This window comes from Dasypus novemcinctus, chromosome 17, assembly GCF_030445035.2.
Source record: "Dasypus novemcinctus isolate mDasNov1 chromosome 17, mDasNov1.1.hap2, whole genome shotgun sequence".
NCBI classification, from domain to species: Eukaryota; Metazoa; Chordata; class Mammalia; order Cingulata; family Dasypodidae; genus Dasypus; species Dasypus novemcinctus.
This window is the reverse complement of record NC_080689.1, coordinates 64,168,326-64,181,826: the sequence shown is the minus strand read 5'-3', so window position 1 is coordinate 64,181,826 and position 13,501 is coordinate 64,168,326. Positions and strand designations below refer to the sequence as shown.

Below are 13,501 nucleotides of genomic sequence, written 5' to 3'. Positions count from 1 at the left end.
GAGGAATGTTTTATTGTTTCTGTGTCCTTAACTATTCACTTGTTAGACACCCCCCCGTGTCCAGTTTTTCGCGTTAAAATACCGCTCAGGGGGAGCGGGTGTAGCTCAGTGGCTGAGCGCCTGCTCCCATGTTCGAGGTTCAGGGTTCCATCCCAGGTACCGGCTCCCACCCCCCTCCCCCGGCCCAACACTGCTCAAACCAAAATCTTCATAGATAAGATTTTCTCCCTTGGGGATGATTATTTCTTTAGGATCTTTACTGAGCCGACAGGATAGGGTCCTTTTCATTGCTCTTAATATATTGTCAGACTGCTTTCCAAAAGCAATTCGCACGGACTTTTTTTTTTTTTTTTTGGGTCATTTATGGGCAGGGCTGGTGCTGGCCGTCGCGGGTGTCGGATGTAAAGAATCCGTTTCGGCCTTAGGGCACTTTCTCCCTATCCCAGACCTCTGCGGGGGCAGGCCCGGGGGAGCAAGACTCCCGCCGAAAAGTGGAGAGCGCTCTAGAGAGACGGAGGGGATGGGTGGCGAGTCCTTCTCTCTCCTGGAGAAAGTCAGGCAAGGCTTAGCCGTGGAGATGACACGCGAAGGCCACCCCTCAGGGGTTGTCAGGCAGAAAACGGAAGACGGGACACAAGGATTTGTGCGTGCAAAGATTGGGAGGTGTGACACATTGCTGGGCTTGGAGAAGTACGGAAGAGGCTTAACTCGGCAGTTGTGGGTGGGGAGTGGGGGGAAGGCGAGCCTCTCACCACCCTGCCCGAGAGAGCTGGGAACCAATAACCTCACCATTGGGATTAGCGGTATTTTAAGTCGTTGCTATTTTCATAGACGCATAATTACACCTCATGATTTTAAACTGTGCTTTATTGAAAGATACCTTATATCTCCTTATTTAAAAATGCGAATTTCCCTTTCAGAAACAATTCTGCCTCTTGGTCACAGAATTATTTATATACATGTCATAAAATCAACGCATTTGTTTATTGATTTTTTTCCATAATGAGAATATATTCTTGCATTATATATGGTTAATTAAAAATATAAGTTAACATAAACTCATTATAAAATAATCACACTGAAGTGTATAAAATAGAAAGCTTAAATCCCTTTCCTTAAATTTTTCTTCCAGAAGTAGCATGGCTGACAGGTATAAGGTAGCATGTGCACACTATTTGTATATTCATAGATTCATATTAGACCTGTTACTCCGCAATTGCCTATTTTTAAAAGCTTAATAAGCCATGGTCTACTTCCATAGCAGTGGGATGTAGCACTATCTCCTTTTGATAGCTGTCTAAATGACATTATATGAATGTTCCACCATTTTCTCTGTTTTTCAGTTACACAAATAATACATGAATGCATTTTACATCATAAAACAATTTTTAAAAATGCCAAAATATAACATAAAATACAAAGCCCCTTTTCATGCTGGTTCCCACTCTTACACTACTCCATTCCTCAAAGGTATGAGGGGAGAAATCCGGGGTTTGTTTCTCCAGCCACCGGCCACAGCCTTTTAAAACATGCGTTTATGTTTTATTCCCTTTAGCCCATAAACTCCCATTCTCCTCCCCTCCCATAAGCAACCATTAGGTTGTGTTTGTGGTGTTTCTTTGTCGTTGTTATATATTCTCACAAAATATGAATTATTTTGCATGCATATATATGGTCCATGTCCGTGGGATTAGGTTGTATATTTCATTTTGTTTTACATTATTTTAAAAACTTTTTATTTTTAAACAATTTCAAACTCATGGAAAGTTGTAAGAATCACGCAAAGAACTCCAATATACCCATCTCCTGGTTGCATTTTCTTTATCATTCCCTCTGTTTGTATTTATGAAAGTATTGTTATTGATGTATTTGAGAATAAGTTGCAAATACCATGCCCTTTGCCCCTAAATATTTCAGTGTTACCTTCCTTGTAAGGAGCACCTTCCCTTACATGACCCCAGTGCAGTGATCAAAATCAGTAAGTTTAACATTGGTATAAGGTTATTGTATAATCATTGGATCTTATTAAAATTTTTCCAGTTGTCCCATATTTTTCCTGGTCCAGGATCTCATGCAGTATCACTCATTGCATTTAGTATTCAAGATCTTATTAGTCCCCTTTAAGCTGGAACAGTTCCTCAACTTTTCATTTTTTGTCTTTTGCAAGCTATTTTTGAAGAATACAGTATATTTTGTATACACCATGGTTTCTCATTTTATTTTATTTATTTATTTATTTTATTTTTAAATTTCTCTCCCCTTCCCTGCCCCCCCCCCACCCCAGCTGTCTGCTCTCTGTGTCCATTCACCGTGTGTTCCTCTGTGTCTGCTTGTATTCTTGTCACCCGGAATCAGTGTCTCTTTTCGTTGTGTCAGCTTGCTGCGTCAATTCTCCATGTGTGCAGCAGCACTCCTGGGCAGGCTGTACTTTTTTTGTGCGGGGTGGCTCTCCTTATGGGGCGCACTCCTTGCGCATGGGGCTCCCCTACGCGGGGGACACCCCTGCGTGGCAGGGCACTCCTTGCGCGCATCAGCACTGCGCATGGGCCAGCTCCACACGAGTCAAGGAGTCCCAGGGTTTGAACCGCAGACCTCCCATGTGGTAGACGGACGCCCTAACCACTGGGCCAAATCCGCTTCCCTCTGGTTTTATTTTAAACAACCTTAAATTTACAGAAAAATTGTCAAGCACAGTACAAAGAACTTCCCCCTCCCTTGCCCATTTGAACATCAATTGCTGACATAGTTTTGTTTTTCCAACAAATAAGCACATTCCCCCCTCATAATCACAATACAATCACCAAAATCAGAAAGTTAATGTAGTGGTGATATATTATCACCACCTACTTTCAGACCACGTTAAGTTTTGCCATTTGTCCTCACAATGTCCCTTGTACCAAAAGGATCCAGTCGATGATTACATGGTACATTTAGTTGTTGTGTCTCCTTCCATCTGTAAATCTACAGTCTTTTCCTGACTTTCGTGCTCTTGTCACTTTTGAAAATTACGGGCAAGTTATTATGGAGAATGTCCCTCCTGTGGGTTTGTCTGATAAATTTTCCTCATGATTCAATTTGGCTTAGTCATCTTTGGCAGGAAAATCACAGAAGTGATACTGAATTCTCATTGTACCTAAAAGGCGGGGCATGATTTAGATTTATCCCATCACTGGCGGTGTCAACTTTGCTCATTGAGTAGGGTGGTATCTGCCAAGTTTCTCCCTGTAAAGTTATTCTAGTTTCCCTTTCTAATAAATATCTCACAAGGAGGAACTTGGAGACTATGTATTTTTCCTGCTCCTCATCAAACTCTATTCATACCTTGTTTATATCGGTATGGACTCATGCTTTCCTATTGTATTTGATGTTTAATTTATTAATATTATTACTTATTTTGATTTGCAAATTGCTCAAAAGTAGCCGGTGGGAGTTTCTTCAAGCTGGCTGGTGTACTGTCTTTTTTCTTGGTAACAGTTTTATTGAGGTACAATTCATATACCATACAATTTACCTGTTTAAATTGTACGATTCTATTGTGTTTAGTATATTCACAGCTATAATTACAGTCAATTTTAGAACACTTTCATCACCTGATAAAGAAACCTTTATCTTTTGCAACCTTTAGCTATCACCCCCGCCCCCAGTTCTCCCATACCCCTCAGCCTTAGGCAGGTGTTAATTTATATTCTGTCTCTATAGATTTGTCTATTCTGGACAATTCATATAAATGGAATCACATACTATTGTAATATGTGGTCCCTTGTGCCTGGCTTCTTTCTCTTAGAATATTTCCATGGTTCATCCATGTTGTTGCATGTATCAGTGATTCACTCCTTTTTGTGCTGCAAGACAGAGCTAGGTAATATATGCCTGTAGCTATTCACTCATTTACATTTATAGTTAATGAAATCCACAAGTTCACACCAATTGTTCCAATTTCAGACCAATACTACTGAGATCTTCCTAGCTTTCTTCTTTTCTGTATTTGTAACTCCCTCCTCTGACAGAGAGACCCGTGGCTCCCACTATTCTCAATATATTCCCTCTGTGTACCCACACATTAGGTGGCCAAGCCCCTCGCCACTCTGTGGACGCCTCCTCTCTTGGTTCCAACATCAGCACCTGGTCACCGAGGCATTTGTGCAGGCATAAACACACTCTCTCACATACGCTCACACACACACAATAAAACTCACACACACTGCCCCTTGTGTGGACACCTGCCTTTCAGGAAGGGAAGAGAAGAGCAACATTTTGCTTTAAAGACCCATCCCTGCTGCTCTGTCATTTTGGACTGGTGTGTCACACTCCAGGTCACCCTTATATTTGACTTGTTTGCTCTTCCAGAGTAAGACATCCAGGTGGTCTGCCATCTCAGGTAATGCCCCAGTGACTATCCTAGCGCAGGTTTCCTTAAGCACCTATGGAAAAACATAACCAGGAGTAGAATGTCTGGGTCACGTGGTATGAAAATCCCTACCTTGCTTAAACATTGCCAGCTCACTGTCCAAAGTGGCTGCTGCAGCCCGCACTCACCAGCAGTGCCTACGGGCTTCTGTGTCCACACAACCTCCCTGCCCCCAACTTGGTGTTTTCCGGCTCTCTAGTTGTTTTTTTTCTCCAGTTTACTAGGCATAAAGAAGTATTTTGTTGTTTCAATTTTCATTTCTCTGATTACTAATGATCATAAGCAGCTCCTAACTGCTTGCTGGCCTTTTGGCTTTTCCAGGTCTCTTTCTATGCATTTAGCTACAGGTAAGCCCTCTATTTTCTTAAAACCTAAACGAGCTCTCATTGTTCATATTGCTCTCCAACTTTTCCTTCCACTGATAATGTCCTGATATTCTTTTTGTTGTCGTTGTTGCCAATTTTATTTAAGACATTGCATTTTCCACTTACAATACAGTGCTATAAAATGCAATGTGACATCCTTTCTCTGTACATGTAGTCCATAATCAAGCACTGAGAATACTGAGGAACTTTTGTATAGCAGCTGAACTTTAAACTTCCACAGTATGTGCTATAAATTTGGGTCCTTCACCTTTTTACCGTGTAGTAATGCTAAGGTATATATGCTGATTGATTTCATCCCTCTTCAGTGGTGGGTCCACCAGATGGAGATGCTCCACCACCAGGGACGCCCCCAGGCATTCCCCCTGGCATGGAACGCTTCACGAATTTGCGTGTCATCCTTGCGCAGGGGCCATGTTAATCTCTGTATCAGTCCAGTTTTATTAATAGTATATGTGCTGCTGAAGGAAGCACCTGATAATCTTTTGATCAGCTGCATGGAAATCTCCAGCAGAGATGTCCCCCAAGGCTACAGCCATTTCCCTCTTAGTGCGCATTTGGACTCCTTAAAGGTCTTCACTACCGTCATCAAATGCTCCCATCCTTGAACACACAGCTTTGCACTTGTGCCAGAACTTCTTTCCGTGTCTAGCAGTGTTGTCTTTAGTTTAGAATGCACGTGTGAAGACACTGTATTTAGGGGGCTGTAACAGTGGTAGAGACCAGGACCCAGGCAGGGACAGGAGTTAGAAAAGAAAGGAAGCAGCACCAAGATGTGCTCTTGATTGCAGAAGCGGGAAGACGCTTGGAGGCGGGCGCTGGTGAGGACAGCTCCAGGAGACGGAGCTGAGCACACACAGAGTAGTCAACTACCCTGGCCAGGTGGCGGCCACCAGCTTCCTGTAATTGCCTTGCAGACCCCCTCAAGTCCAGAGCCAGAGGCTGTGGAGGGGGCTACAGGGAGTTGGGGGTGGTAGTGGTCCTGCGTGGGGGCCATGAGGGAGAAGAAAGGGCCCGGGGCTCTGTGGCCTCAGGCCAGCCAGGGGACGCTCCCATCCATCTCCTCCTAAAGCTAGGAAGAGATGGTGTCCCTCTTCCCCCTTCCGGAATTCAAACAGCCTCAGTGACAGACACAAGTACAGACTGACAGAGCCAGAGACACAGAGCACATGGAGGTCCGGTCCAGGTCAAGCACTGTCAGGTGGGCCAAACAGCCAAGGGGGCTTCATGGACAGCTGTGGGTGGGAGGAGGAAGCAGCCCAACCCTTTGCCCAGCTGGGGAGCCAGGTGTCCCCAGGCCAGGGGAGCCCTTGGACCCCAGTGTCGGGTCTGAGGAGACCGAACAGGACAGGACTGGCTGATTTGGAGCAGCCTCTGAGGCCTAAGCCAGGTGCTCTGTAGGCCCCAGTGGGGCACCCCATTGCTGGCTGACTGGCCCTTACTTTTTATCAGGGATAGGGTGGGCTGCTGTGGGGGGTGGGAAGGGGTTGGAGAGAGATGCACAGACAGGTAATTATAATGCTATAAGAAGCGTGCAAGAGGGTATAGCACTTATTAAATACTTACTTGCTGTGTGATTATGAACTTCAAGACGACCCAGTGAAGTGGGCGCTATTACCCCCATTTAATAGATGGGGAAACTGAGGCTCAGATAGGTTAGTCACCAAGGAAACGGTGAGACTGGAAGGAATGCTTCTGTCTCACGGCAAAACATATTTTCTCGATCCTGCACTGTCCCTCGGTTATATGGTATCTATTGGAGGGGTGGGGGGCCGGAACAACTCAGTTCGGGGTTCGGGACCCGCAGGACATGCGCCGGGCATGCGCATTAGCGTCGCTCCTTCGTCGCGTCCCCTTCCAATTCCAGGCCGCCGGCCACCTCCGGGAGACGGCCTCGTGCTGCCCCCTGCTGGTCGCGAGCCGACAGCGCCGAGGGGCTTCGCGCAGCGCCGCTTTTCTGCGCACGCGCTCGGGGCGCCGGGCGCCCGCACTGTTTCTTCTGGCCCTGGTGGGGTGGGAATAGGGCTGGTGGGGGCAAAGGAGGGGGAGGGGGACTGTTCCAAACAGAGGACAGGCCCGGGAAGCTGGTCGCTTGCCTCAGTTCCCTGGTTACATCCGTCCCCGCCCAGCGCTGAGGTCCCCGGTCGCTCCGGATGGGAGGGGTGACTTGAAAGGGGGCAGGTCGCAGGGCTTTAGGACCGGGGAACCCGGAGCGCCGTGCCCGGAGCCGCAGGTCGTCAAATATTCGTTCCTGAACTATTTCCTGAGTTCTGGGGGTACAAGGATGACGAAAACATCCACCCTGTCTTGGGGAACAGTGGTGGCCTCTGTGACCCGAGAGCCAACCAATTGGCTGACATCTCCATCCCCTTCCTTTTAGTGACTAGAGGCCATTTGGAGACAGACATAGGAGCACGTGACGCAGGGTGAGACTGCCGGAATAGCTGTGTGTGTTTAAAGTACAAGACCGGTACGGTACCTGGCGGGCCAGGGGCCACCTGGAAGCAGGGTTTGGTGGAGCGTAGGAGTCCCCCAGGTGAGCTTTTCCTTTGCAGAAGGGCCCTGGGAAGAGAGGAGCTGGGCAGGGTCTGCCCTGCGCCCTGTTGCAGGCTGCACCTGTCTCTCCCCAGCTTCTTATCTTACTTCTTGGCCGGCTGAGGGAGATTAGGCCCTTCCAGGACACCGGAAGTGTTTTCTTCTCTATTGTACATGACAACTTCCGTAAGGGCATTGTCATTACTTTCAACTGAACGGATAAAATGTGACCGCAGAAGTACCTTCAATGCAGGGAAGTAATTGGTCCCATCAACGCTCAGGAGGACCGCAGCCTCCCCCACACCTCCTCTTCTGGGCTGGGGAAGGACGTCCTTTAGCTGAGGGCTGTTCTCAGGGGAACCCTCATAGAGGGAGGTCAGAGGTTGTTGCTTTCAGCCCTAAATCTACCCACTTTGCACTGTTGGTTTCTGTGGCTTAGTTTTTGTCGAATCTGCATAACTGGGGGGAAATGGCCCTTGACCATCAATTCGTGGATCTCTCTGAACATGGGATCCTGGGAATAATATTATTACCTAACTGCCCCAGAGCAGTGTTGTGAAAAGCTGGTGGGGAGTTATTAGAGGTTAAGCCAGAGAGAAAGGCAGAGATAGTTTAGCAAGGGCCTAGTAATACCTGGCTAAAGAGCTAGAACTTTTTCCAAGAACATCGTGTGTGTGTGTATGTGTGTTTGTGTTGGAGGCCAAAATCAAAGGTCATGAGGTAAGTAGCAGGATCTGATCTGTGTTTTAGAACACTTTTTTCTGACTGTGGGGAATGGATAGAAGGCAAGGCTGGAGGCCTGGAGACCCGGACCAGATGCCATGATCCAGGAAATGGTGGCCTGACTGTGGCGATGGAGAGGCATAGGTGGATCCAAGAGATGCTAAGCAGGTAGCATCGGGTGAGTTGCTGGATGCAGTGGAGGAGTCAAGGGTGATACTGGAGTTTCAGGCATGGGCGACCTGGAACAAGGGACCAGAGGCAGGCTTGGTGGCCGGGGTGGGGCTGGGCCTCTGGTGGACAGAAGTTGATATATTACTTTTGAAGAGTCTGTGTGATGTGCGAGTGAAGGAGACCAATTGACAGCTGGATTCATGAGTCTGACTGATGTAGACTTAAATGGAATTGGGTAGTGGGGTGGGAAGGGAGAAGATTACCCAGGAAGAATGTGTATGGAGAGAAGATAAGAGGGCCAAGAATAGACTATAAGGAAGACCGGCATCTGGGACACAGGCTGAAGAGAGGAACTAGTGAAGTTTCTGAGTAGAAGCTGCCAGGGAGATAGGAGAAAAATTAGGAGGATATAGGGGCGCGACACAAATCCAAGGGCATAGGGAGTTTCAAAGTATAGGAGTGAAAAGGAATGTTGCAAAGAGCTAAAAAACCACAAAGAGAGCAAAGTGCCTGTTGAATTTGGGAAACAAGAGGGCCATTTCACCATGACCATGACAAGAGCTGCTTCAGTGGAGTGGGGGGATATGTGGCACCTCACTGCCACCTGACTTCTGTTTGCAGGGATTTCATCACAACAGGGTGGCCCTGGATTTCTAGGCATCCAGGCTTTCAGGAATGAGCTTCTCAGGGCTTGGTGTATTCAACAGTCACCAGCTGGCAGGAGCACGATGGCACCTACTTTAGCTAGGTCCCGAATACCAAGCCTGTTCCTGTCTGCCCTTCATGAGGTTACCAACTGTCTTTCTCTGTTCAAATAATCTGGCAGCTTTATACATTTACTGAAGTCTCGTGGGTCCTGGCTGGGGGTCAGGATGAGGCTACTAGATCGTCAGTTGTCTTAGTTTGCTGGGGTTGCCATAACAAAGTACCACAAACCCGATGGCTGAAAACAACAGCAATTTACCGTCTGGTAGTTGTGGAGGCAGAAGTACGAAGCCAAGGTGTCTGCAGGGCCATGCCCTCTCTGAGCTTGCAGGGCTCTGCGGTGGCCTGCCAGCAACCCATGACACAACTCAGTCTCTTATTCTTTTTTTTTTTTTTAAGATTTATTTATTTATTTATTTCTCTCTCCTTCCTCTCAGCCCTGGTTGTCTGTTCTCTGTGTCCGTTTGCTGCATCTTCTTCTTTGTCCGCTTCTGTTGCTGTCAGTGGCATGGGAATCTGTGTCTCTTTGTTGCATCATCTTTTTCTTTTTTTTTATTTAAAGATTTATTTTATTTATTTAGTTCTTTCCCCTCCCCCCCATCCCGGTTGTCTGTTCTCTGTGTCTATTTGCTGCATCTTCTTTGTCCGCTTCTGTTGTTGTCAGCGACACAGTAATCTGTGTTTCTTTTGGTTGCGTTATCTTGTTGTGTCAGCTCTCCATGTGTGTGGCGCCATTCTTGGGCAGGCTGCACTTTCTTTTGCGCTGGGCAGCTCTCCTTATGGGGTGCACTGGGGCCCCCCTACGCGGGGACACCCCTGCATGGCATGGCACTCCTTGCGTGCATCAGCACTGCGCATGGGCCAGCTCCACACGGGTCAAGGAGGCCCGGGGTTTGAACCGCGGACCTCCCATGTGGTAGACGGACGCCCTAACCACTGGGCCAAGTCTGCTTCCCTAACTCAGTGTCTTCTGAGGTTCGCGGCTGCTTCTTCCTCTCTCCTATTGACTCTGCCCCAACTTACTCTGCTTATAAAGCACCTAGTCATATGGATGAAGGGCCCCCAATCCAGTTTAGCTTCACCTTACTCAAAACATTTTCAATGATCCTATTTCACATTCACAGGACCAGGGGGTTAGGACTTGAGCGTATTTTTTGGGGGAAACAATTCAATCCATATCTCTAGCTAACATTTATTGAGAGGACCTGGGGGAGTCCCTGGAGGGCCAGAATTCCACTATAAATATCACCCAAGCCTTACACCTTTCCAAGGAAGACTAGATTCACACATAAAGCACAAACACAACTCAAGGCAGCCCAAGGGCCTTCAGTGCCCAGACGGGGTCATGGTGCCATCTAGGCGTCACTGAGGGAGAGCACGGGGTGTAATTGTACTGTCACGAGGGGAGTCGCAGTGGTGAGGACTGGATTCAGTGCTCTTCCTATAGAATAACTAGAGAGGCGACCTTTACGGTAACATGAACTTTGTTTCAGGGCCAGATGTTTGGAAGCAACATGACAGATGGGAAGACCAATCCGCAAGCCCGGCTGTGAATCAGCGAGGGGGAGGATCAAGCTTGTGCCTGTCCTGCAGAAGCTGTGCTAAAGGGAACTTCCTCTAAGGATTCCTTTCCAGAATATGACAGAGGGAGTGGTGGGGTAGAGAATGTGCTTGGGTGGGAGAGGCAGTGGATCCCAGCTGGGGACAAGTTGAGGGCTGGATGCAATATAAATGCAGCATGGGAAGTCAAGTCCAAGTGCTTTGGTTCTGTAATCAGACAATGAGGCATTTTGAGACCTGCATTAACTCATCCACTTTCACAACAACCTGTGAGGTAGGCACGGTCTTATTCTCCATTTTACAGATGAAGGAACTGAGGCCCGGAGAGGGTGGATAACTTGCCCAAGACCGCCCAGCCTTGGCCCAGCATTGGCCACCTCTGGCGGGTCATAGACATTCCCGAGCCCCTGACGGGTTGACCGAGGCTTTGTGGGGCCTGTATCACAGGTCAGTTTCTCTCTCTGCCTAACTCTGCTCCCTCCCCTTCCCTTCTACAGATCTTGGCCCTTTGTAAATGTCCTGCACACCAAACTCGATCTCGGTGTCTGCTTTCAGACACTGACAAACCTATGACCTTTTTCTTTTAAAAACAAACAAACAAAAACCCTCTTTTCCTAGTAGCATGAGATGCTTGAAATAGCATGGAGGCAGTCTCATCTTCTTTTTTTTTAAGATGTTAAATTTTTAAAAAACCTTTTTTAAAAAAAGATACATAGATCACACAAAATGTTACATTAAAAAATATAAGAGGTTCCCATATACCCCACTCCCTTCACCCCCCACTCCTCCCACATCGACAGCTTCTTTCATTTGTGTGGCACATTTATTGCATTTGATGAGTACATTTGGGAGCATTGCTACCCAGCATGGATTGTAGTTTATGTTGTAGTTTACAATCTCTCTCAGTCCATTCAGTGGGCTATGGCAGGATATATAATGTCCTGCATCTGTCTCTGCAATATCATTCAGGACAAGTCCAAGTCCTGAGAATGCCGCAATATCACACCGCTTTTTCCTTCTCCCTGCCCCCAGCAACTCCCGTGGCTGCTGTCGACACATCAGTGGTATAATTTCTTCAATTGCTAGAGTCACAATAATTACACAGCGGAATACCAGCAAGTCCACTCTAATCCATATTTTATTCCTCTATCCTGAGGACCCTGGGATGGTGATCTAATTCAGTGGAATCATTGTTGTCATCCCTGGTGGAAATACTCCTCCTTTTGATACTCTAAGCCAGCAGATCCAGAGTTTCAGAGACAGGCGGTAAAACCCTTGAGGATAGGTCACTCTATGTCAACGTGAGAGATGCTACTTCGTTTACACCTTTAGTTCTGAGACTCATAGTTTTGGGGGGAAGAAATAGCCAAAAGCTCTGTTTTAAAGCATATGCTGCATGCTATACAATAGCTTCCCAATATTTCAAGGTCTTATCTCCCTACTGGCACTTTAACTGACTCTTCTAGAGACCAGTCCACTGTTCCATAGGGCAGCTATTGCTGGGTGATGAAGTACAGGAAAGTCCAGTGAATCCCCCAATTGTAAGCATTCTTCTTTCACTCCAAAGCAAGTTCCTTAGAATGAGGCAGTGCCATGCCCTTCAATAAGTGAATGTGGAAGGTGTGGCTGAGAGAAGCATGGCAATCAAAGCGAAACTACTCCAAATCCCAAATAAGTTTTTTTTTTTATTTTAAAGATTTATTTATTTAATCCCCTCCCCCTCCCCTGGTTGTCTGTTCTCTGTGTCTGTTTGCTGCGTCTTGTTTCTTTGTCCGCTTCTGTTGTCGTCAGCGGCATGGGAAGTGTGGGCGACACCATCCCTGGGCAGGCTGCACTTTCTTTCGCTCTGGGCGGCTCTCCTTACGGGGCGCACTCCTTGCGCGTGGGGCTCCCCTACGCGGGGGACACCCCTGCGTGGCAGGGCACTCCTTGCGCCCATCAGCACAGCGCATGGGCCAGCTCCACACGGGTCAAGGAGGCCGGGGGTTTGAACCTTGGACCTCCCATGTGGTAGACGGATGCCCTAACCACTGGGCCAAGTCCGTTTCCCCCAAATAAGTTTTTATGGCAATGGCGACAAAACACTGCCCTTCCACAGTGGCAGGGGTCTGGTGCAGTCAACTGTCACCAGATGGCACTTGCATCCACCCAGGTAATGGTATCATTTTGGGACTCAGTTAGCTGCCGTGTTGGTCAGTTGGGCACTCAGCAATGACAGCCTTGGAGAGGAGAAGTTCATCTTGTTGAGCCCATGCTTAGCCCGTGTCTGTCACCTTGAACATGACCCCAATGAGCAATTGCTGGAGAGGCTGAGCCAAGGGGCTCGCACCCACAGAGCAGCCCTCTTGGTCCACTTGATTACCGAGATCTTCTTCTTCAACAGGGGCTCCTTGGTGAGTATTCACATGGGGCACAAATATTCTTACAGTTGGGGCCAATTCACTGTCCCACTTCTGATGGAAAAGTGTTCAGCATACTCAATATGCTGTACCGTGGCCCCAGGTGTATAAAAGTAGGGATATCATTATTATATATAATTCTAATAATAACATTTATTGAGTGCTTATAATATATTTTTGCTTTACTTGTATTAACTCACTGAATCCCTGTCGAAACCCTATAAGGGGGAGCGGATGTGGCTCAATGATTGGGCTTCCGTCTTCTATATGGGAGGACCCAGGTTCGATCCCTGGTCCCTCCCGGTAAAGGCGTGCCAATGCAGTGAGCCAGTGCCCGCGCAGTGACCTGTTTGGCGAGCCAGTGCCTGCACGGTGAACCAAGTGCCCACATGGCGAGCCACCCGGCAAGATGATGACGCAACAAAAAGAGAGACAAAGAGGAGAGTCAAGGTGAGACACAACATAAACCAGGAACTGAGGTGGCGCAAATGACAGGGAACCTCTCTCCACATCGGTGGTCCCCAGGATCGAATCCTGGTGAATCCTAGAGGAGAAAATGAGAAGAGAAGACAAAAAGAGAAATAGACACAGAAGACCACACAGTGAATGGACACAGA

General features: G+C 47.5%; 1 non-coding gene across 1 annotated transcript; it reads right to left on the bottom strand.

Moving 5' to 3' along the window:
• Positions 1-5,155: 5,155 nt before the first annotated feature.
• On the bottom strand, positions 5,156-5,265 carry LOC111759106 (U6 spliceosomal RNA). The gene has a single exon (XR_002793191.1). It is a non-coding gene; the product is annotated as a U6 spliceosomal RNA (small nuclear RNA).
• Between the last annotated feature and the right edge of the window lie 8,236 nt (positions 5,266-13,501).